The sequence below is a fragment of the Protopterus annectens genome, chromosome 4.part0 (assembly GCF_019279795.1).
Source record: "Protopterus annectens isolate FY-2018-M chromosome 4.part0, PAN1.0, whole genome shotgun sequence".
Lineage (NCBI taxonomy): Eukaryota > Metazoa > Chordata > Ceratodontiformes > Protopteridae > Protopterus > Protopterus annectens.
Window position 1 is genome coordinate 1214212336 of NC_056733.1, and position 25232 is coordinate 1214237567.

General features: G+C 38.8%; 1 protein-coding gene across 3 annotated transcripts in view; it reads right to left on the bottom strand.

Moving 5' to 3' along the window:
- The window catches only part of LOC122799824 (serine/threonine-protein kinase 32A-like), a 1819471-nt gene extending 1796615 nt beyond the window's left edge, over positions 1 to 22856 (bottom strand). The window contains exon 1 of one of the 3 annotated variants that reach the window (XM_044069142.1): positions 22761 to 22856. The gene's annotated coding sequence lies outside the window, so the exon portion shown is untranslated. Of the gene's footprint in view, positions 1 to 22184; positions 22692 to 22760 lie in introns of those variants that run through there. The other 2 variants (XM_044069143.1, XM_044069141.1) reach the window with 2 other exon arrangements.
- Positions 22857 to 25232: the final 2376 nt, after the last annotated feature.

The window sequence follows — 25232 nt, forward strand, 5'->3', positions numbered from 1 at the left end:
TGAAAAATAGACAAGTGTTACTGCAACAGTCTTGTGGCAACAGGCCTAAGTGTAGGACTGCCATAAGTATGGTCCTGGCTTCTAATATAGGATATGGCATACATTTTTACTGTTGTTCCACTTCCCATTATATTCACTCTCACTTATGACACTTTAGATAGTGGAGCAGATGGGAATTATATGTGTGAGTGGATAAGATACCGTTATTGTTGTTTTCAGATGTATGACTGAGTATACCACCTACTATATTTCTGTAAGTATAATTCTGCTATCTTAACTTGCATGGCCTTCACAATTACATAATGCACATAACACAACTGGCTCTATATACAAGAACCTTGTCAGATCTATAAATGTGCAATACGCCAGACGGTCACCTGTATAGATGAAGGATTCCTGACTATGTCTAAGCAGCACTTCTTCGGTGGTAAAAATTGAAAAAAAAATGTTGTGGAAGAAAATGTTTTGTCACTCATGCCTAGGTTTGAATCCCACATTGCACGAATCAATTTTATTAGTGTATAAAAGAAAAACAAATTTGTCAGGTCATGACATTTATGCCCCCAGTGCATGTCTCCAAATTTAATTCACCTAACAGTTATCTACCAATTTCCAATACATATTTACAAGCTACATCCCCAGACACCCCTGAAACTAAGACCAAGTGTAAGAATAACCTTCTAGTTTCATGTATTTGTACACTTCCTGTTTGCCAATGGTGTGCTTTGCTTAATGTCACACTAACACAGTTGGCATCATTGCTCAGGTTTGCGCACAAGTAAACATGATGACTGGAATTGATGGAAAAGCATCATTTGCCATTGTTCTAGGTCAGGTGTTAGACATGGCTGGAGTTAGTGTGGAAGCTGACAAGTTTACAGCACAGAGTTGGGGTGTCTGGAATTGATGGAAAAGCATCATTTGCCATTGTTCTAGGTCAGGTGTTAGACATGGCTGGAGTTAGTGTGGAAGCTGACAAGTTTACAGCACAGAGTTGGGGTGTCCAGGAGTCCAGGATATTTATTGGACTCCTGGTAAAGGGCCACAGTCAAAGGCTTTTGCAGGGGGACTATTCTGGCCCCCAGTACAATTCTGAGGTATGGAGTAGTTTAGCTCAGGCTGTACCCAGTGCTAATGGCATCCTGTGCACCACAGACCAGTGTAGACATCATGTTAATGACCTACATAGCTGCAAAAGGGATACCCTCAACCATTAGTTGAATGAATTTGAGACTGCTGACATACCATAGCTGTGCAAATAATTTGTAATACTTAGAAAGCTAAATGTAGGAATGACTAGTATCCATAATGCTCTTCTGCTCATTTCTGTTCTTTCCCCAGCTAACACCGGCATAGAGTTCAACAGACAGGCTCATGTTGCTCGATTGGAGAGACAGAGGGAAACAAATGGTATGTATGCAGCACAAGACAGGTATTATTGTAGCTTTAAAAGTTAAAGGTACCATTTTTTTATACAATTGTAGCAAATTGAGCATGAATATCCTAACTGCAACAGCAAGTATGCATGCATTAATTTGTAACACAAACCAACTTTAGGAGTCAAATATAAGACTGTAACCACGGGTTCTGGGTTAAAATACCATTAGTAACAAATATACAGTACTAGATTTCTTTATTAAATATTTGCATAAAATTAAACTGTAAGCAAGTGGCATAAATGCTCTGCTGTTATCTGTAATCTGTATAACTGGAACACACATGCAATATATGCACATTTCAAAGTTTACTTTGAAATGTGCATATTTCAAAGTTTACTTTCAACAATCTGTAGTTATCATGTGTATTTGTGAGAACATGTACTTAAATGTAATTCTTCAGATAAAAAAGCTGTTCAATGCATTGTAAGTCACATAGGATGGCACTAATTTTATCATGTTCTTTCTCTCACCCTAACCCTTATTTCTCTTTTTTTATTTTATATTATATGTCATCAAAATGTCTCCATTTCATCCATCTGTACCACATCACTAAGTGCTACACAGTACAGCAAGGTAGGCCAGGCCTCATGGATCAGCTTGCCCCCATTCCATCTGCTCCAGCACCAATGCCCAGCACTTTTGGGAGTCAACCTGGCAGCACTACCTGCACCCTCAGGTAGTACTACCCCAGCAGCTGGTGCAGTGGTACCTTACAGGAGCAGTGGTGGAGGTGGGGATTTCATCACCCACTGAGCAATGCCAAGGTTGGTGCATAGGGTCACGTACTGCACCATTGGTGTATGCATATGCCGGATGGACAGGCTGCTCTCCCTCATGGTCCGTAGGAGGAGAAGACCAAGTACTCCACCACCAGTGGAGTAAGGGGACAATGATGACATTCCTGTGGTTTTGGACTTCATTCTCACTATCTCCATGTTTGATGGCAATATCCTGTGGTGTCCACTTCCTCACCCCAATCATGGTGTCCCCCCACCCTTTTGTGTCTTTCGCCATCCCTGTCTGTTGTCTTGTTTGCCCGGTTTGTTTGTGTTTGCTTCCTTACCTACCCAACTTACCTGATCCAGAAATACCTACACCCCTTACCCAGCATTCCTCTCTTACTGAATTAGAAAAAAAAGAAAAATGGGCACCTGTCCAAAAAATGCCCCATACCTAACTCTCCATTTCACACACGTATCTTCCTGACACACTTGATTCCATCCAATTGGCTATACAACATGATTATGCTGTTGTCACCCCCTGTCTGGAGGTGACAGCCAAACTTCAGCCAGTATTCTGTACATATCAGTTTTTACTGTTGAAGAAATGGATAGCTATGGTTCTTACCCAATTCCCTCCTGCTCATTCCTGTATTGCTTTCCCTTTGTTCTTCCCCCTGCTAGCTCTCCATTTCATCACTTTGCTATCCACCCCATTTTAACACCTATAATCTGGTCAAAAATAGAATCACACATACATAAGTAGCAGAAAAAGCAATGGTTTCTTTCACTTTTTGTCTTCTGGGTCTGCATGGAGTTTAGCATCATGTATCAATGCCAAGCAATGGTAAGCAGCTCTGTAATGCTGAAGTTACCTCCGCAGAATGCAGCTTAACCTGCTGTGCTATGCCAACACACAGTAATACATGCTGAATGTACTATACAGAATAATGGCATTGCATTATCACTTTTTATTTAAAAGTATTAGATACTCCTGGATTTGAACCCAGTATCATCTGGGCTCAAAAAGAAACATGTCAGTGCATTTACATCTGCTGCCACAGAGTCAGCTAAGCAGCAGGTGTGTTTCATAAACTCAGTACTAACTCTCAGAATTTTAGCAATGTATCTCGCATTTGCACACTGCTTAACTGAGCACAAACAGGGAAAATTAATGGAAATATGTATCTCGCATGTGCAGACACTTTACCAACCACCGTACAAACTCACTGCTTGCCACTGGGCTATGCCAAGGCAAATTTTGCATGTATTAGTGCTGTTTACTCTCCATTTTACTCTTTATGCCATGAAACTACATGTGGAAACTTAAACTGAACAATATGTCACTTATTTACAATGCAGGCTTGTGTTGCCTTCCCCCATGCACTGCAAGCCTGGTGTCTCCAGTACTTTTTCACAAATATATCAACTACACTACACACATTAATATCAAATGTTGTGTGATATGTAAAATGCATTAATCTGGTAACATGCAGAAGTACAACTATCTTCACAGTTGAACATGCCTACACATCCATCAACTGACCCTCGGAACTACTGACCAATAAGCCTAACAATGGATCCAAAAAGAATGAGCCAGCACGTATCGTTCGCTCTGCCAAAAAACAACTTTATTCTTTAAAATTGTTCATATAATGGCAAAAAAACCAATATATAAACCCATATTTTAGCAAACCAGTTTCGGCTATGTTATAGCCTTTGTCAATGCCTTTGTCTGACTTGATTTCAAGATATAGCATTGACAAAGGCTATAACATAGCCGAAACCGGTTTGCTAAAATATGGGTTTATATATTGGTTTTTTTGCCATTATATGAACAATTTTAAAGAATAAAGTTGTTTTTTGGCAGAGCGAACGATACGTGCTGGCTCATTCTTTTTGGATCCATTGACTGGTTGGGGCCGTGCACGTTGTCCGGCGTGCGCGTATCTCTGTTCACAATAAGCCTAACAAGCCTCATCTATAATGCTATAGAAAGATTCATCATGGATCTTATCCACAAGGGCACAGGTGACCTTCAATACTCTTGACTCGACCCATATTGGTTTTGTCAAGGGTAGATCTTGCTTATTAATCCTACTGGACTTCTTTGATAATGCCCCCCCCCAAAGCCCTGGATGAGGGAAAACAGGACATACAGCCTATCTTGATTTAGCCAAGCCCTTGAGACAATTCCCCCTTCAGTTATTATAGAGAAACTCTCCCATCTGGGGATAACTCATACATTACTGGATGGGTAGCTAAGTGGCTCACTGATAGAAAGCACACTGTCAAAGTCGGGGAGTCCCACCTCCACCAGTAGACCAGTTACCAGTGGAGTACCACAAGGTTCTGTGCTGGGCCTCCTACTGCTTGGAAACTATTTCTATGAAGTCCAGGCAAAGGTAGATGCCCTGTGGCTTATCAGGTTTACAGAAGACTGTCAACTGGGTGCAGTCATTTAGAGTCTCTCAACAATGTTAACATATTACACAAAGGTGTGACACAGACAAATGATTGGTGCCAGACTCACAGACTGAAACTTAATGCAAGAAAATACCTCAATGTCCCCTTTGGCAAAAAGTAGCCCTGCTAATTGTATTATGCATAGCACCATTCTAAGCTCTATGTCACTGCTGCGAGACTTGAGAACACAGGTTGATATCAATCTAAACTTTAATCACTATGTGTCCATAAGTGGTAAGACACACATTCTACATTGCCCACCTCATAACTAAGGCATTGCATCCAAGACCAAGAAGGTCATAGCTCCACTATACTTGACCTATATCAGACCATTCATCAAGTACAATGTTCCCTTCTCTATGTACCTTGCCAGACAAATGCAGCAACTAGAGAGACCACAGAGGTTTCTGACTAAGATGATCCAGGGCCTCCATAACATGACACATATGGAAAGACTGAAAGTCCTGTCGCTGTACTCAGTATCATACATGCTGCTGAGAGAGTGACCTGTGCCTGGCCTACAGAAAAATCTGGGACTCTGCCCTAATGTAAATGCTGGACATCTGCAAATCAATTGAGACAATAACAACTTGCACCAGGGATCTCAATCTAGCTTGTGACATAAGCAGAACATGCTGGACAGACAGATGCATCTCCCAACAATTGACGCTCCCCTGTACTAGGCTCCCACTGCATGTGAAGCAGTGCTCCTCAATGACCCTATTCAAGTGCAAATTTGACAACTGGATGAGTGATTATAAATTCACTCCCAAGTTGGCACATATGTCCCTCATGGACAGGGCCATTCAATACTGATCACAAAATCAGTCTGCCAATAATGAACATTTAACTATGCTCAGTAAGGGGTTTTTTACATGACTAGGTTTGTTAAGGGCCTAGGGTCATTAGCCTAGTAACCTCCTAGGAACCTATAAAGCTATCAGCCTGTGCAGGTTTCCCATCACCTTCTCTCCTACATCCATTGCTGATGTCATGCACTATAAGTTGTCCTGCAGCCTTGTTAAAAATAGACTTGTGCCATGGTGCTTGTGTAAAGTACTGAGCTCTGTAGTCTGTGTACTTAGGTAGGGGTTCTGTTCTCACTGCGGTGAAGTGTGTGTGTGTGTGTGTTCGTGTGTCTAGCCAGAAGAGCAGGTGTCTATTTTGATACTTGCACATTACTACACATCCATTTCATGCAAGCCTCCTGACATTTCCTCTACAACATGCCCTGTTGATGTCATACACTATAAGTTGCATAAAAAACAAATACTCCATTGGTCACCAGCAGCACATAAAAACAATATAAGTAAAAAAGAAACATGTTGACAAATAGCGGAGCACTTTAATAAAATTAATAAATATTTGTTTTATTAAAGTGCTCTGCCTTTTGTCAAAACATTTCTTTTTTACCTACACTACAAGTTGACCTGCAATCTTATAAAGGGGTAGGGGTTCTATTCTAACTGCAGTGAAGTGTGTGTGTGTGTGTGTGTGTGTGTGTGTGTGTGTGTGTGTGTGTGTACTTGCTTGAAATTAGAGAGACTTTTACACCAGCATGTCGGACACTGTTATTGTCATATTCTCCTCACCAGACACTGCTGATGTCATCAGCTATATCTGATTTGTGGATGTGCACTATTCCCATTAGTTCAGGGTTAGAGACTGTCCTGGAGGCCAGGCAGAAGTCACCTCATCCTATGCAATACAGATTACAGTGACATGGATTTCAGTCTATCAACGTACATCATGGCATGGTTTTTGTAGGCACTGTGTTTTCTTGGTGAGTAAGCCCTGTGGTCTATCCAGCTGCTGCATGTGTCTGGTGAGGTACATGCAAAAGAGAGTATTATATTCTATATTAGTGTTCTGATGAGGTTCAAGTACAGTGCTCTAACATAATCCTGAGATTGGAATATGATGGCATGACTTATGATGTGCTCAGCATAGGCTTGGATTACCAGTGTGGACACTTGGTGGTCCAAGTTCAGATTGCTATGCATGTGTGTTCCCAGTGCTTGCATCACTGGGTTTCAGCATAATGGGACTGTTGTCAATGCTGTAATTAGCAGGGAATTCCACTTTGCAGAAGGACAAAATAAATATACATGTTTGCATTTATTTGTAGACCATGTGGCTTTGTCACCAATTTGTTTGTGTTAGCCCCACCTGTAGTATGTTATCATCATAGGTGGAATAATGACTGCACCCAGTATGCAAGAATCAGCAAACATGGTAAGCCAAAGGCCTTACACTTTAGCCTGAACTGTTGAGAAATAGATTCCAAACACTAAAGGGACAAACACAGATCCCTGGCTTACACCACTGGTGACAGCTCTACTGGTACAGGTTAATTCACCAACTTAACAGTATGTGTTCTGTCAGTGAGCCATTTGGTTACCTATCTAGTGACATAAGATTTAATCCCCAGCTGGGAGAGTATCTTAATGATACCTGTGTGAGAGATTGTGTTCAAACCCCAGGCCAGTTGTGGATAGCCAGTAGGCTTTGTCTTACCTTCATCCAGGCCTATCACAGTGAATCAATGGGCTGTGACAAAATCGCAGATCGCCCATCACAATTCATCACATACACCTTCCTGACATGGTTGAATACACACTTCAACACACTCTCCACACAGACTCTGTTGCTGTAGAAGGGTGTACATCAACATGCATCCACGTGAGTTGGGGGGACAGCACCCAATGCATGCATGTATAGACACATCCTAACGCTACGCATCTGTGAGGTAGACCAATATGCCATCATGGACCTTTTCTAAATGGACACTAGTGATATCCCGGCTGTGTGCAACAGACCTGTGTGAGTTAATACTCATTATGTCTGTTACATCTATTAGATATCCTAAAAGAGGTTGCCAAGGGGGTATGCATAATGACAATGCTATCATCATTTTGAACTTGACAAGCCCAAGGCATTTGACATAAATCCACACTGAGGTATTCACTCAACACTGTCAGATGTGGCCATATACACCTATATCACCAAGTGATTAGACCACTGTATCACATACATGGCATCTAAATATACTGAAATGTGCGATTTGTGTGAAGTGACATATCTCATGTCCATACATTAGGGCTGTCTGCTAGGCCCTTCCCTATCCATTATTTAAGTCACAGACACCACAAATGATATACACATCCTGTGTGTCCAAACAACTGTCTGAAGGACTACAGATTGTGGGCAATCATTGACTCCAACTGTGATATTAGTATAATACAGATGGTATTAACACACACCAAAGATTGCTGCCACAGCCATGAAAAACATGGGGGGGATTTGTTACGTCAGGAAAACAAACACACAACCCAAGTATAATGTAGACATCACACCCTATAATCAGACCAATAGGTATGTGACCTGTGTCCTGGGGTAGATTGTAAGTGGAACATCTACCAGCATGTTTTCACAGGGCTAACTACTCCCTTGTATGTAACACAATTACTGAGTATGTGAAGGACATCCACATCAGAGGCCATAATACCTCCATAGTTCTTAGCCTTCATCACACCAGTAAATGAGGACAATGCATCCTTCTTCATGTACCTCCCTACATATCTTCCAATGATGTGTAATTGAAGTGTACCAACTTTGTCACAGTGAGTGGTCACACATCTTATTGGCCATACCTAGGTATGTTTTGTGGCATAAATTTCTGTCTAATGGTATCTAACCTCCATCAAGCTGTTACACCAGATGCATGTGTATGTGTGTTACCTAGTCCGGTGATGCACACAGTACATACATAGCTGTTTGACAACATGAATGGCTAGGGTAACATTTGTGATAGTGTGGATTGTGCCATATATTTATATATATATGCCATGCACACCAGTCAGCTAGCCTGTACTGATCATAATGTCATATACAGGTATAGCAGTGTCCTTCCCAACACCTCCAGCAGATGTTATGGTGTTAGGACAGTGTACGTGATTACCCTCACAGAGTGCAGATATGTCAGAATAGTTGTACAAGTAAGTTTGTGCAGAATCATCTCTGATCACTCTAAATCACATATGGTATTTCAGAGACATGGGATTACTGGTGGTATTGTTTGTATATTGTCCATGATTATGCTTGCTTCTTTTAATGTCCTCCATGAGCCTTTACCTGTGTCCCACTTGTTGGAGACCTCTGCTGTGATTACACTTGTATTCAGGCAAATCATTTTGCACAGCTTCACAGTATGCACCCTACCCAGTTGTATATAACATCCTTGAAACATGTCCTCTGCATTGTTCATGTAAAGATGCTTATGTCACACAGACAGCTTCCGCATTGTTATGCCACCTTGTGTGACAGTCACATCATACACATGTTCACTATGAAGTCCCTACTGTACTATATTGATATGTGATTGATGTTGCTGCTACAACTGTCTTCCACTGACATGCCCTCAGCCGCTGTACATTAGGTTGTTTCACCTGTTCTCTTTCCCTGTGTTCATTCTTACAATTCATGTGTTTGTCCCTATTCAAAACACACACACTTCCTCTGAATGCTTATTTTACATGGCAGTCCATGAACCCTTACATATCATTTACACAGCTTCAGTACAGAATGCCAGAAGAGGGATTTCACAATACTCTGCAATGTATACACTGTCCTGTACATGTTTGGACCATATGCATAACTTTCATACCTCTCAACTGTCCAGATTTTCACAGATAAGTCCAGATTTTTGCTTTATATAACTTTTGGTGTGTCCCTTATCAAATGTGTGATTTTTCTGCCATATCAGTGTGATGATCTCAGAACTGATGTGACTCAATAGTTACATACATTTGACTTTCAGACTACACATCTTTCAGAAAATGTATCTCAACACAAACACCCATGTTATTCTAGCACATTTCTAAAGAGCAAATATGTCAAATCTGTCCCCATTTCCCCCATTATGTTGGGCTTTGTCCAGATGTCTTGCACTAAAAGAGACAGAGAGCTATGACAATTATTATTTATTAAGCCCTGGTGATCTTTGTGGCATTCTGCACAAAATCACAAACCTTCTTTATTCTGACAAACAGGATTGCTGTGTGTGTTGCCTTACATGGCTTCCTGGCTGGCAACACTGTTGCTGGCCATGAAACCATGCTTATTTATGTTTAAATGTAGTGAACAGCATGAATACGCACTGAGCGCTGCTGCTCACCCCGCATCACCACTCAAACATGTAAACTCTGTGTAAGCTTTGTGTGAAACCTAAACAGAGTTTTTGAATCCCAGGGATTATTTCTTCTGTTATAGCTGGTTTAATTTCTTCTACTTTTTTAATCTTTAGCAGGGACAAGTCCTTGTAATCATTACTTCTTTATATACATTAAATTATTTTTTTCCAAAACCTTTATTGAATTATCATTTGTGACACAGGCAAATTTACATTTATATAAAAGTACTGCACTTGTGCAACTATTTGTTTGGTTCATATAAAAGTAATCAAACTATAATTAATATAACTATGAAGAAACTGAAAACACTGTCATCTGTGTTAGCATGTCTGGTAGGAGATTTTTGCATATTCTCAAATTAACTTGTACTGTATGCCAGTATGCCTAATTGTGAAAATGTAAATGCATTTTAAAATGTTGAGTATTTACTTGTTTAAACAGAATGTATAAAGAATTTTTCACTGCTTTGATACATTTCTAACTGTGCATGTTTGAGAGGAACATTTTAAAGTATAATTGTGGAGAATCAGCTGAACAGTGAGTGATGTCATTAGAATGTTCCTGGTTGCTAAGAGATTTATTTAAAAAGCTGAACAGTGAGTGATGTCATTAGAATGTTCCTGGTTGCTAAGAGATTATTTAAAAAGCTGATTTAAAAAATAAATATATTTTTCTGTCAAACAGCTGACTGTTATATTTTGGAATTAGATAGATGAGACTGTGGTTTGTCAAGTACTGAGCAGTCAGTGGACACCAAGAAAAATGAACTCACCAAGAAAACTGCAAGCTTGCCTTGGCCTTGCTATTATATCGTAGAGTAGATAAGAACAGTATTCTTTAGCTAGATCAGGGAAGTTTAGTTATTAAGATAGAGTTTTTCTAAAAACAATGGACTCCTCCTATCCTGCAGTTTGATTTTACATTTCTGATGACTGACATCTAGTGTTTGAGAGTTATTGATTTACAATCTTGTAATCATTTTACTTATTATTAAATGTTTTTCATTATTTTACATTGTGGCTGGAAACCAGTGCTTTTCTTTAAAGAGTGGAGAGTGCTTCTACCTGTTTGATATTCCCCAGGTTGCCTCAAAGTCCTGGCTATTCTGGTCATAGCCATCATTTATTTTGATAATTAATTTGCATAACTGGATACCTCTTTAGAAAGGCATGAAGACCCTCTGATTGGTGGCAGAGTTACGGTAATAGTTTGGGAAAGAGACAACTGGAAATCTGTGTTAGGCTTTCCCAGATGTGTTTGCATGTGTGAGACTTAAATTTATGTTGAGTGTGAGTGTATCAGAGGTCTTAAACTGGGACACTTTGCTCTGAAGTGTGTAATAAGAAAATAAATTTGGGTGGATAGAGGTATATAGGCCAGTCCCAGGAAAATAGAGCATGTTCCTTTTGTGCTCTTAGGGAAGAGATGTGAAATATTACTTCTGTTTAAGTGACTGTCTCATACTGGAGTCAGTAGTGAGGATGGAAGCTCCTTATTTATTGACCCAGGATAGTAAGGGATGTCATTTAATTGTTGGCAGTCTGCTAAGATATAGCTGGATGTCACAATAGCAAACATTATACTTCACATATATTGCAATATATCATATAACCTAAGCAACATTACATAAATTATTCAATTCCTGCCTTTTTTCTTAAACAAGAAACATCTTTATTAAACTATCACTTACTACATAGACAAATCATACATTTATATAAATGAAAACAAACCACACTCCAAGCATTTTACATCACAAACAGTAATGACACATTCCCACCTGCAAACATTATACATCATTTATAATCTACCCAATCTTTTTCAGTCAAACATTAAATAGGTCATTTAAGTCTTGCAGTCTTTTAAACCACATTCCTCCTTTGTAAGTATTGCTCCCACAATCCCCATTTTTTTCCTTTATAGTTTGCTCCTACCCTTTTCTAAAGATCTCAGTTCCAGTGTTTTATCTCTTTTACTATACTCACCGATTCTAGTATTGTTGGTTTTGATTTTTATGTCCATTTTCTATTACTTGCTTTTTTGGCAGCTGCCATTATTAAACGCAGCAAGGTCTTACCATGTCTATACAATTCCAATTCTGTATCATAGTTCGGAATAATCATCTCCCTCATTATATCAAGCTGCCCACCCAGCATCTCCAACATTGCATCCCGCAGTGAATCCTTAAAGTCCACCAATTCACCACACTCCCAGAAAATATGTTCCCAATTACCTCTTTCTTCCCCGTCACACCTCCAACATTTGCTGTATGCCTGTGGAAAACTTCTCTGGAGTCTACTTGGGGTATAGAAATATCCATGTAAACATTTCCAGGCAAAAATCCAAAATCTTCTGGATTTTGTTGCATATTTGGGCGACATACATATATCCTCCCATTGTTTCTTTGTGAATTGCTTATCCAACCCTTCTTCCCAATCCTTTCTAACCTCCTCTGATTAATTGTTACAGTTATCATGCAATATTTTATGTGCTCTACTAATTATTCCTTTTTTTAATGGCAGTTTCTGTTCTATATTCTACTAAATACTCTATCAGTGCTGTATTTTTAGGACCCCCCCCTCCTATTTCTTCCTGTTGCCTATACTCTGATATTGATCCCTGATAGGGAAGATAATCTCTGACCTTTAATCCAAATAAATTTTCAGCATCTTCCCATTCTGTCATGTTTATGTCTCTAGTTATTTGCTCCCAATACTTTGGTTCCTTTGCCATTTTTCTTCAATAAACTCCAGCCCCCTCTTGCCTATTTTTCTTCAATAAACTCCAGCCCCCTCTTGCCTATTGTCTATATCCCTTATTGCAGTCATCCCTATTGGCAGAATCTTCTTTCTCCATATATCAATCCATTGTTGGCTTAGTTCTTAGAATACTTTGTGCTATTTTGTATCTATAATATTCTGTATGATTATTGCTATTCTTCTTAAAGGCCTGCATTCAAAATTCCACAACTTCTGTGCTATCCACAATTTCTCCTCTGGTTGATAAAAATATGCCTGACCTGTGTATAAAACTAAGACATTTTAACTGATTGTATCTTACTGTCCATATCCATATAGCAAAGCTTAAATTTTCTCAGGTTTGCAATATATTTTGTTTAGTCTCTTCCCACATATCCTTAGCTGCCACACTAGAATAATTTTTAATCCATACTCCTAAATACTTGTCCCTATAAATATGAAGATTCCTGAACCAATTTGTGTGTGGGTACATAATTTACAGCTATTGCCTTTGTCTTAGCTTCATTAATTTTGTATCCTGAAAAGATCTGAAACTGTCTTAAAATATTCCACAACACTGTAATGTCTCTTTCTGATTTTGTCAGGCATAAAATAATATCATCTGAAAATAAAGACAGCCTTTCTTGAATACCATAGCAATTATATCCTTGAATTTCTGAGTCACTTATTTTCTTTGCTAATGGTTCTAACTATAATGCAAATAATAAATTATTGTGGCTCGTGTTTGTAATATTTCTTAGCTACTTATATATTGTAATATTTGTACAATCCCCAGTTGAACAAGTTTGCCACATTATTGGAATTTCAATAAAGAGACGTATATAACAACTAGCAATGTGGCAGGCAACTGTTTTTAACTCTGTGATGCAGAACCTACATTTCTGCATATATCATATTGTTTCTACAGATTTTGTTGACCAGCATATATGCTATCTAGTTCTTTAAGCTGCCATTGCCAGTCAGCCTTTCATCTTTACAACTAGCAACATGGCGGGCAACTTTAACTTTGGACTGCAAAACCTACATTTTTGCATATATCTTACTTTTTCTACAGATTTTGTGAATCAGTGTATATGCTTTCCAGTACCTTCAGCTGCAATTTTTAGCCTTTCATCTTTCAGTTAAAAATCACCAGCTGTTAACTCTTTACACATCAAATCTTGACCAATACTTGGCTATCCCAGGAATTAGCTCTATTTTCTACTCTATTTTATCGAATTTATTTCCTTTTCCTTTTGTTGACTGTGTTAGTCCCACTAGGCTATAGGCCTTTTCAGGGGAGTCCCAAGATGGCACTTATACTACTAGGGCAAATTTGGCTAGGGTACTGGGAACTTCCCCTTTCTTTTCGCTAGGTGCACTGGGATCTTTTATATCCACGTGAGCTACCACCAACTCAAGCACCTGGGACCTCAGTTTAATGTCTCATCTAATGGATGACACACTTATTAGTGAAGCATTTTGCTTGAACTGCACTGCACTGTAGTGTCAGCAAACCACCCACCTGTTGTGGGAATAGCACCCAAAGCCTTCTACATGAAAGGTGAGTGTACCTGTTGTGCCACTGTCACAGTAAGTGTGGGATTTCTATTTTTTCAGTCATTTTTTATTCTTTTTTGAAGCACTTTCTTGTGGCTTGATTTCCATATATGTTCCTTTCCTATATGATTTTGCTAATGTAAGGAAGGAAGCAATCTTAGAATTGTTTTCTTAATTGTCTAGAACATTTACAATGTTTGGATCTGATGTTGCAATCAAACATATATGCAGTCCCACAAATACATTCCTTTTGTGATATTAAAAACCTCAAGCATTTAGGAAAATAAAAAACAAAATACAAAATGAATAGTAACACTGATTTTTTACTACATCATTCTTCTTAACAAGTGGGAGGGAGGAAGTATATTTAATCGTGTCTGTAAGACGAACATTTAAAGTGGTTCTGTCCCTGTTAACGTATATTTATTAAGACTTCACAAAGCATTGCAGATCAGTGTTGAAACTGTCTTTCCAGTTTGCCTATAATCTGTGATTCCGAACAATGCTAATGAGAGGTGCTATTCATCCAGGAAATGTACAGCCATGTATAATGACAACGAAACAATGCTTAGCGCTTGAATGGTGAACACTGGAATACATCTACAGAACTTCAAAACACTGACAATGCGATAAAAGAAAATAATTTATTAAATGCACATTCCAGACTGCAGAAAATTTGCCTTTTACAAAAGACACAAGCACTTCTGAATCCATGCCATTTAAAATTATAAATACGAGTGACATAGTATTGGCAAGAAGATGCATATGAATCTAATATGTGACAACCAACTAAGAGGTACTGCCCTATTTGATACTGTTCAGTTTTTTTTTTTCTGAATCCAAATCAAGACCCTGCAACAAACAAGAAAATTAAATAAAGGATTTATTCAAACAACATAGCACTGGGTGACTGTATGCTCCTAACAACATCATTTCTGCTCTGAAGAACACCATATAGAATGTTTACTATAAAGGGATACGTACCCAAGGAGTGGCGCATGGCGACTGTGGTCCCACTTCATAAGGGCGGTGCCTCCACAGACCCTGGAAATTACCGCCCCATTAGCTTGACAAGCCTTATCTGCAAAGCCATGGAGAGGATCATAATGGAACTCATAAATAAAGACATAGGGAACTTGCAGACTTTGGATCCAACCCAGTTTGGCTTTGTCAAAGGCAGATCCTGCCTCTTAAACTTGGTTGACTTTTTCGATACAGTCACCAAGGCCATTGATGAGGGAAAGGCAGTCCATACAGCCTACCTTGACCTGGCAAAGGCCTTCGACACAATACCCCACTCAGGTATCATCGAAAAACTCATCAGCTTGAATGTAAACCCATACATCACAAGATGGGTTGCAAACTGGCTAAGTGATAGAACCCACAGGGTCAGAGTTGCTGGAGCCATGTCAGACTCAAAGCCTGTCACAAGTGGTGTCCCACAGGGCTCAGTCCTGGGTCCACTCTTGTTCGGCATCTACTTTTCTGAAGTACAAGCAAACACAGGAGGGTTATGGCTGACAAAGTTTGCAGATGACTGCAAACTGGGCGCCATAGTCGAAAACACATCTGACACAGATATCCTCCAGAAGGGCCTCACAGAAACGGATAACTGGTGCCAGAGCCATGGCCTGAAGTTAAACGCCAAAAAATGCATAGTCATACCCTTTGGGAAAAACAAGGTTACCCCTAGCTACCATATAGGTGGCAATCCACTGAGCACAGAAAAAGTAATCAGGGATCTGGGGACCCAGGTTGACAGTAGCCTTTCGTTTGACACTCATGTTGCTAAAGTAGTTAGGAAAGCCTTCTATATCGCCCACCTGATCATGAAGGGATTCACATCTAGATCAAGGAAGGTCATCGTCCCCCTGTACTCATCACTCATTAGACCTATGATTGAGTACAATGCCCCGTTCGGAATGTATCTGACCAGACACCTGCTGCAGCTTGAAAGGCCCCAAAAGTTCCTCACCAAAAGGATAAAGGGTCTCAAAAATATGTCTTATGCTGCCCGACTGAAAGAACTCCAGCTCTATTCAGTCTCATACCGCTTGCTCAGAGGTGACCTGTGCCTGACATACAAGGCCATGTCAAACCCAGATTTGATGAATATGCTTCACCTCAAAAAATCTAGATCCCTCAGAACCACAAGAGTGGGAGACTTAAACCTTGACACGGTTAGAAATAGAACATGCTGGAGGGACAGATTCATCACCCAGAGACTCCCTATGCTGTGGAACAAAATCCCGGTACATGTGAGGCAGAGCACCTCGCTGGCCTTGTTCAAGAGGAATCTTGACCAATGGATGGGAGATCGCAGATATACCCCAGGGATTACTTCAGTGTCACTGCTTGACAGAGGCACAGCAAAGTGATAGGCATAGTTTTTATTCAAACTAAAGGGGTGGCGAAAGCCACATAACTATGGGCTAGGCTTATAAATGCCCTTGGGCAGATAGCCTAGTATGAACCTATGAACCTTTGAACCTATATTTAAGAAGAAATAATATGCAATGTTACTTTAATCTGTGGCATCTTGGGGGATAAACAGTCATGGCATTAGACCTGAACAACTATCTTACAATGAGTTATCTGTGTTAAAACACAAAATAACATGCATAATAAAACAGATTATCAAAACAAGAAAAAATTATTATACTTGTGTTAAAGAGTTTTCTGGTGCCACGGGATGGTTCTAAGAAAAATACTTGATAATTATTCTAAAATATTGGGATTTTAAAACAATTAGGCGCTTAGAGATTCATTTACAACTCAAACCATAATTTTGTGTTTTAAAAACATGATAAAGTAACAGCACTATTTGCAAGATTAAGGGATAGATGAAGATTGTACCATGTTTGTTTTCTTGTTGATGTAAATATATCCATGTTAGTATTACACGGTAGAAAAAAAGAGTTAAAACATTCCATTACCAACATTTCTTCAGTATACTGGACATGATGCACTGAATACATTCACTGCAATGTATCAATAACAAGGAAACAGGGATCCCTCAGTTACGGATTCTAATAATCCTGGTTAATACATACTATGTACGATGTTCCTCCAGGACTAGAGTACTGAGAGAAGATTCAGAATTAACAAAACAGTAGTGCCCTTACAGAATGACAGATATTCAATACTTTTAACTAATTCAACTTATTTAGTTATGTTTGTGTTCATATATTAGCATGCCCTCAATGTGTTAACTAACTGCAAATGTTACCTCTTCTACATATTGAGTCTATAACATTAAATGACACACGGAAGATATCTTGATAGCAGAGCTATATACAGAATTTAAATATTGAAATCATAGTTATATACTATTAAGAAGATTCTCACAAGTAAATGATGTGATGATTGGTTCAATTCAACCCTTGTTTTACTTTTGCATTTACTACGTGGAATCTGTATGAAATGTTATCCCAGAAAAAATCTCCTTACATATGAGTCTACATAGGTAGAGCGAATTTATACTTACCTGAAATGAAGATTTCCGAGATGACAACACAGAAATTGCAATACACTGAACTGTCACATTACCAAAGTTTTATTACAGGGAAAGAAGACACTTTACCAACTTTTAACAAAATGACACACTGAAGTATGTCAAACCCACCCATGTGGGGGGCTGCACCCCCCTAACTAAATATACCAACTCCTGGGTCACACTACAGGGGGGAAAAAGGGCAAATTTCTCCAAGTTGGCCAAGTGTCTCCATTCCCTGTAAAAAGAATCAGTAATGTTCAGGTTCTGTTTATTGCAATGTTGGTGTTGTTGTCTCCGTAAGCTGCAATTCAGGTAAGTGTAAAGTCGGTCTACTGAAGCAGACCCGCACACACGTGTATATATATATATATATATATATATATATATATATATATATATAGATCTACTGTGTATTATCAAACTACTTTAATATTGAACTGAAAACACCAACAAAAAGTTCGAACATAGACAATACAAAAAGCAAAAAATATAGAATGAATGAAATAATACTGAGAAAGGAAAACTATTTTCTCTCATAATATTAACACTAACCCCCCCATAACACAACCCATCTGCACTATCTTAGTAATGGATGCTATCCCAAACCCTGACACTGCCCCTTTCCTCAACCCTAACTCTATATCTTACCTTCATAAAATCCTTTCCATAACATGGCCACTGCACAAGGTACACTTGGACATACAAACATTCACAAACACAAACGAAAACACTATATCTGTACCCTAACCCTGACCCTAACCCTAAAATACACAAACTCGCACACAAACATACAACACCTATCCTTTATTCATCCCTGACCCTAACTCTCACACACACACACACACACACACACACACACACACACACACACACACACACACACACACACACCTGTCTCGACATTACACATCATCAACATTTCCACCACTCGGCTGTCCATACCATCAACATCAAAGAACACCCTCTACATTTGTTGAAGAAATGGCATTTGACAAAATACAGAGGACCCGTATGTGTGTGTGTGTGTATTTTTTACTTGAGTAAATACAATTGATAAATTATGTGAGTGTGTGTGGCTTTTCTTCACATGCTGACATGGATAATAAATGACATATCTTTGATGATGAGGCAGTCATCACTGTCATACATCTATTTGTGTCATAGAAACCTGCAGAAACAATATATTTTTCCACTTTCCTTTGTGCTGTTTGTTCACAAAATAAGCAGTATGAAGGTCAGAAGCTCTACCCTCCCTGAACAGGAACATTTCTGAAGGTTACCATCTATGACTGATTATTTCTTATACTTCTTTGGCTCAGGTACCATTGGAGAGGATTTCATCAGGACTGGAAATTCCCATAATAGTTAAGGTGTTTTCCTCATGGACACAAAGAAGCAAGTTTGATTTTTCTCCTTTGGTCACTATCTGGTTATTGGCCAGGAGTGTAATAGTTTGATATCCTAGGCTAATTGTCAACTCAAGCAAAAGTGAAAGCACGGTCCTGAGAGGTAGGTAATACAGGCATTTACAGTGACATGACTAGTTACCTATTTTTGACTGCAGTAAATATATGGTAACGCATTAACAATTTATGTAAACTGCTACTTGGTAAAGTTTGAAAACTACCTCACATAAAGTATTTATGTCATTGCTATTCCAGTCTCACTGAAGGCATGAAGCTGCTTCATGTATGGTTTTCTATCATTCTCAGACAGCAGCCTCTGACTTTAGCACTTGATCCATAAGCTTCCATAAAAGTTGTACAAACAATCTTAAAGTACAATTTGTACTTGACAAAATAAGGGGATGATCTCACTGTCTGTTATAAGCCTGATAATACATGTCTTGTTTGCTTTAGATTAGTTTTTCCAACAAAGTTTCTGTTTTATACGGTTTTGTCCAAAGAGGTTTAATTTTTAAAGAGTAAAATGATTCAGTTGTCTTTGGCTATAGAAGCAAATCAAAATACTCGTGCCCTAAATGAGAAAAAAAAAAGAGATAACAAACCACATATTCAGTGAACTTGGCGGGCTCAACTGATGAGGCTGGAGAAGCATTACAATGTTAAACCATATCTGAGATATCACTAGTGAACAATCAGTAAACGGGAGCAGGGATGAGTGTACATGAAGGCACCTCTACGTAAATTCTTGTCTTAGCATAAGTAAGACAATTAATAAAGAAGAAACAACTCAGGGTGATGTCGGTTCTGTATTTGACCATGTATTTATAAAAATTACCTAAATAACCCCAAGGAGAAACTATAGCAATAAACTGGTTTCTTATCTTAATGGAATTGCACAACTTTTTCGTCAGGAAAGCCAAGCATGCAGTCCGAGGGTGATGGCCCTTTGTAAAGCAATTGCAGTTTTCTACTTTTTGCAAATCCAAGTTTTAACCCTTGTTGATAATCCAAAGACCCAATATTTAGTCCTTTGACAGCTAAAGTATTACATTTCTCACCCACTATTTTTTTTTATTTGACTACTTTATCCCTTCTTACTTTTTGATTATCAGTAATACTTTTATTCTAATCGGATGACTTTAATAAGAACCAAAAAGAGATTATAGGTGAATGTATTACTTGCCATTTAAAATCTTTGTCATTTGTCCGTAAAATTAAATAATTCACTGATTAATATGAAGTTTGTTTTGCGAGCATACCAGATTGAACATTTTTTTATTAGAGAAAATGATGTTAGATTTTTTATTATAATACTTGATTTGAGAACAGCCCTTTTACTACTCTACTCATAAATATTTGCTCCTATTAAAAAGGAAGTACACAGCACCACTGTAGGTTCATAGATTAGTACTAAGCTAACTGCCCTTGCGAGCCATTTTAAGCCTAGCCAGTTATCCCTTGTGAGACTCAAACCCTGCACCTTGTGTTTGTAAGGCAAACACCTTAACCATTAGTATGTTTAACTGCTGTGTTTTAGAAGGGTAGGATCACCTGCAGACCTTTTGGCAAGTTTTCAGCCATGACCTGACATTGAAATGCTGAAAATACAGTATAAATGTATGCAAAAATAGGATATACTTTTTAATGTCAATGTCTTTTTACAATCACAGAAATACATTAACAAAGCAGGAATAAATGGAGGAAAGAGAAAAACAGGTGAGAGAAGGGAAAGAAAGAAGATTAACATTAAACATGTTGAAATGAAAGATTTGTTTTGCAACCAGCTAATTCCCAAGTATCGTTAAAGGCTACTGCATATGAACACAAAATTAATGGTGACATGTTTGTGCAAGCCAGTAGTTCTTCCATCAATGCTCTATAAAAATTATCAATACCTCAACCCACAAGGCTAACCAAAAGAGTTTAATAAGAGTAATTTAAAATTATTTGCATAACTAAGGTACAGCTCAAGTTCCTATGAAAGAGAAAGTGTGGGGTGCCATTTAGGACTGGAACAAAACTTCCTTGGTAAGTTGAAATAGTAAGACCAGTTGAAAATTAAAATACTATAAACTAATCTTGATACACTAAGTGGTAGGACTGGTTAAATATTTTAATACCCATCAAACCTTGCTACAGAAATCCTAAGGTTGGAAAACTTGAACTGTTCAAAAAGGCTGTAGGAACAATTGTCACACTATTTTTCTGGTTAGGTAGAGATGATTTCTGCCTAGTCTAGGAAGTTATGTATGATCCAGTTATATTTTTACTTCTTTAGAAATGAAGAATGGATCAGCTTTATAAACCACAATCCCCAAAGCACACACACACAGTTTTTTTGCGAACGCAATAAGGAAAATAAATTATTAAAATATAGTCACTGAACTGTAGTAGTCAAACTAGAATAACAATTGCCTACCCACAAGCACAGACAGTAACTCCTCTTTATCCTTAGTTTATTTTTTACACTAAATTGAGACTTGAAACTGGACAAAAACAACATCACAATACTAGTGTGAAATAAGGTATTCATCTTTCTATACCTCAAAGAAATGCACAGGTTTTAAAACTGGCAACAAAACTCAATGCAAAGTGAATACCTTGGGCAAGCTTAATGTGTAATACTGCAATATCAAACAAAGTGTCAGCCATGGTTGTCTTACATTAGATGATGCACACTGTAGGTAATAATAATACATCAAGTTGCCAGACTGATACACAAATGGCTTCAGCTGTATCTTTGAAATATCATCCATGTCTGTCTTCACTACAGGAAGAAATAGTTGTGAAGAACTAAACAGATGCGTATGTGTTCTGGTGTGCATCTCTCACAACTGTCCTTAATTGCTAACGCATCTAACCGCTAATAAAGACTTCATTAATTTAATTAGAAACAGACAGCTGAGCTCATGCAGTTGTAGGGAAACCCATATATAACGGTGTTATATTAACGGTATAACCACCCGGTGGTGTAAAGCTTGGCTCTAGATAATTTTTGCTGTTGAAGTGACACCCCGACCCCATGTGCAAAAATGGGGAAAAAGGGCTTGTGGATGAATTAATTCTTATGTACCCTTTACCACATCCTATGTTTGTATTCTGGAGCTTACTTCATCCATACAGTGCATTTATGCAAGTAAAGACGCCACTTAAAAGAGAAAAAATACTTACTAACAACCGTTGAATAGGTAGAGCAGCGGCTTCAGAAAAAGGAAAATGCAAGTTAAAAGCAGGAAACGAACCAGGAGGCGACTACGAGAAAAGCTGGCTGAAGTGAATCGCAGCAAAATCACAATTTCACGTTGCAATTCCCTATACTGAAATATTATTTGGTTAAGACCAAGATAACACATAGGAAGTCACCTGGAAACTGCAGCACCTGTAGGTGGCTAAACTGAATCCTTTATTCTTGTTAAGTGATGATAAGAGCATGAGCAGGTAAGAGCAAGGATGATGCACACTGGAGTTCGCGGCGACAAGGGAATACGTCCAGCTTCAGCTGTCTGCGAAGCAGGTGTGACTGGGGGTGGGAGGGGGTTGCAAACAGAATAACACAAACACACTGTCAGGAGGGCGCGGAGCGAGACAACTAGGCTTGCATAAACAGCGCGTGCATCATCAGTGCAAGCATAGCTGCTCTTCAACTTTTTATTACAGCTGTCTGCGCACCGAAGTCAATAAACTGTCTCACACAGACATTTTTTTCGCAAAGGGATTTAATTCGAGTTTGCATTTCTTCAACCTTACCACAGCAATCCAATAATGACTTCTGATCATTTGTTCCAGCTGGCTCCTAGCCGGCTGATTTGCAAAATCGTTCGCTCGGTTAATTAGGAAAGCCTTCAAAGTTTCACACTGCTTGCAAGTACAGTATTTACCAAGCATAAACTTCAGGAGACCCCCCCCCCCCCATCGAATGTGAATGAACAACTCCTCCTAATGACGCGTGCAAATGGTGGGAAGGAAGATGCTTGGGTGTTTATTAGTACGATGGTTCAGCTGATGGTTTTAATCTGACAGTGCTCCTAGAAAGATGGTTAGAACTATGTTGGGCATACAATATTTACACCTTGTCGTTATGCATTCCTCACTCTAAGCATTTTTAACAGTAACGGCATCGCTGCACCCAACAGTCTAAATCTGCGGAAAATACAATAAAAGTATATTTACGGAAGCAGGCGCATAATTTTTGGGCGTATAAACTTGATATATATGGGTGGTCCTGCTGCTAGGCTCCAGCTCTATTGTATCTTTCTACAAAATATTATTTAGCTAATTGTATTGCTTACAAACTGTTTCCTTTTAAGCAGTGTAACTGTACAATACCTGATTTTCAGCAAACAATCAGATGCTCGAATTTAGCTATATAGGTTATATCCTGCCAAAGATATAACAGCCGGCCAGCTTCCAAAGCATCAGGGCATCTTCCCAGACCCTATAATATCAGGCAGCTTTGAGTGCTAAGCCCTTCAGAACTTTCCTGCCAGCAGACAGAGGGAGAATGAACCCTGAAAGGATGATGTTGGGAAAAACACAAGATCACTCCCTGGCATAAATGACACACCAAGAAACGGGGGAAATGGAGGGAGGGAACGTCTACTGCAAGATTGATCATTCAAATATGTACTGTTATGGTAAATTTACTTATACCACTGTACTATGTTCATCATATTGATCACTGCTGCAGCAGCTTTAGCTATATGTATAGATCATACCTCTCAGCTATACAGATTATCGCTGAATGTCCATATTTCTGCCTCATATTTTTGATCAGATTCTCATAAAATTGTGGTTTTCTGGCAAATCATTAGCAAATCATTAAGGGTTAAAGTCAGAAAATAATGTCAGACATCATGCTAATGCAAAACCTGTTATTCTATCAATTTCTATCTAATTCTAAGTTTGTAAGAGCAATATTTAAAAAGTATCCTTATTTTTGGACCTTTGTCCCCATTAGTGATGGCTTTGTCCAGATTTCTTGCTCTAAGAGGTTGAGAGGTATGGTGGTGATTACCATAGCTAATTACATTTGGGAGGTGGAAGGAGAAGCATCCAAGAAGCCCTGGGGAAAGGTCATAGCAAAGCCTGATCTAGACCTCAGGAAGGAATTAAGCTTCTAGTGCTTTGTTAAAGTATGTTTACAGGACCAAGGTGCAGCTTCTGCAATGCTTCTAGAATCCAATCCTGTCTGAAAAGCCATATATGAAGACAAGGCCAAGGTACAGTATACCTTGAACCTGCCTGGAAAAAGTTATTGTGGTGAGTATGACAAAAGGTAATAGCAATAAATAACCATTTGTATATAGTCTGTAGAAAAGAAGAGGAGATCTAAAGATCTGGAAGATTTAGTTCTGTCAAGATAGTAGCAGAGTTGTCAGTGGATATTAAGGTATAGAGTGACCTTTCTTCGTCTGCTAAAATCAGTAAAGAAACTGGAATGGATAGTTTGCCTTAAAGTAAACTTGGATACCATTTTAGACATAAAAGACAGATATGCTCTCAAAGAAACACTGTCATTATCATTATTAACCCCCTTTTCCCATTTCCTTCATGGGATGAGGGGGTCATGTTGCTTGTCACCATCTCTTCCTATTCAGTGCCGCCCTCTTACCTTCTTTGACACTCATGCCTGACTGTCACAGGTCTTCTTTCACACAATCCATCCATCTTTTTGCTTGATGCCCTTGTTTTCTCTTAACTTCTTCTTGTCTGTCTCAAATCTTCTTCAATAGATTGTCTTCTGCATTCCTGCATGTGTGCCCAAACCACCATAATCTGTTTTCTTTAACTTCCTCTGCAGTTGGAGCTACTTGGGCTTCTGCTCCAATGTATTCATTTCTTCATCTGCCCCACAGTGTGCATCCTGCCACTCATCTCAGGCAGTTCATCTACATCATGTCTAACTTCCTCAACTGCTCTGTTTTTACCACCCAGGTTTCTGTACCATACAGAAGTACTGGTAACATCCACTATTTTGTACACCTTACTTTTCAATTTCTTTGACTGTCTTCTGTCATACGCTACCCCTGACACTCTGTCCTAGTTGGCTCTGGCCCCCACGATTCTAGCTTTGACCTCCTCATTTGGACTTCGCTTCTCTTCAACCACCCCTCCCACATACTTGAAGCTGTTAACCAGTTCTACTATTTTCCCTTCTATTTCAATTTTCAGCTTCTTCTGATTTCCTCCATTTGCTGCCATTACAACTTTCTTATCTGT